The sequence below is a fragment of the Tupaia chinensis genome, unplaced genomic scaffold (assembly GCF_000334495.1).
Source record: "Tupaia chinensis unplaced genomic scaffold, TupChi_1.0 Scaffold149964_1, whole genome shotgun sequence".
Classification (NCBI taxonomy): domain Eukaryota; kingdom Metazoa; phylum Chordata; class Mammalia; order Scandentia; family Tupaiidae; genus Tupaia; species Tupaia belangeri.
The window spans coordinates 876,146-877,155 of record NW_006209805.1 but is presented as its reverse complement, the minus strand read 5'-3'; the positions used below and the strand labels follow the sequence as shown (position 1 = coordinate 877,155).

The following is a 1,010-nucleotide window of genomic DNA, read 5'->3' as shown; positions in this document are numbered from 1 at the left end:
TTTAATCGTCCAGAGAGGGACAGAGAGAGAGAGAGAGAGAGAGAGAGAGAGAGAGAAGGAAAGTGAGAAAGCAAGCTGCCAGGCCCAGGACTCGAACCGCAGTTGACCATATGGGAGTTCAGTGCCCTTAACCACCATGCCACCTGCCGGTCCTGGTGTTATTACTTGTAACTGGACCAGAGAGAGAGAGAAAGGCTAGTGAGACAGTGAGCTGCCAGGTCCGAGACTCGAACCTCAGTGGGCTCCACGCTCCTGCTGGCCCAGGACTCCCCACCTCTGATCCGGGCACTGGCTCACCCAGGGGCACCCAGTGAGGGAGCCAGGCCCCCTCGAGCCCAGGCCAGGCCCTGGGCTCCAAGCTGGGGCTCGGAACTTGGGTCTTGGACCCCATGTCTCATGCCTGACCCCTGACACCTGCCCGGGTTCCAGCAGGCCAAAGGGGTGCAGCAGTGTTCAGGGAGGGGCGGCCAGGGCTGACAGACATGGATGTGTCCCCAAGGCCCCTCCCACCTGTCACCAGGAGGTGGGCTAATCTCTGTTTGGTGCATGCATGCATTTGTTTTTTTGGAGAGGTTTTTGCTATAGGGCGTGTGCGCTCTCCAGAAAGAGAGACAGAGAGATAGAAAGGGACAAATCACCCCCCAGGGGGGATGGCCACGCCGCAATCCCTTCTCCTCCATTCTTCTCCTAGGATCTTGGGCATGCGCACACAGGCCCTGGTGTGAGTTTAAGCCACCGGGTCCGGGACTGGAACCGCAGTTGGCTACATGGGAGTCCAGCGACAGCCATCATGCCAACTGCTGGTCCACTCGGGCCGGGAGCCACCCTGCCACCACCTGGCCCAAGGCCTCTTCCCAGAGTGACGGAGCCCACGCCCCTGAGGGCCCAGAGGAGGCGCCCTACAGCTGTGCCCCCAGGGCCTCAGTTTCCCCGGGGCAGGGCCGCCAGCGCCAGAGCCACCGCGCGATGGGCAGTTAAGGGCCGGCCGGGAGGGCGACTGCTGGTGTGGG

At 62.2% G+C, this 1,010-nt stretch overlaps 1 protein-coding gene across 1 annotated transcript in view; it reads left to right on the top strand.

The window, feature by feature from the left end:
• LOC106734226 (basic proline-rich protein-like) overlaps positions 1–1,010 on the top strand; it is a 6,871-nt gene that overhangs the window by 4,730 nt on the left and 1,131 nt on the right. The window lies entirely within an intron of this gene.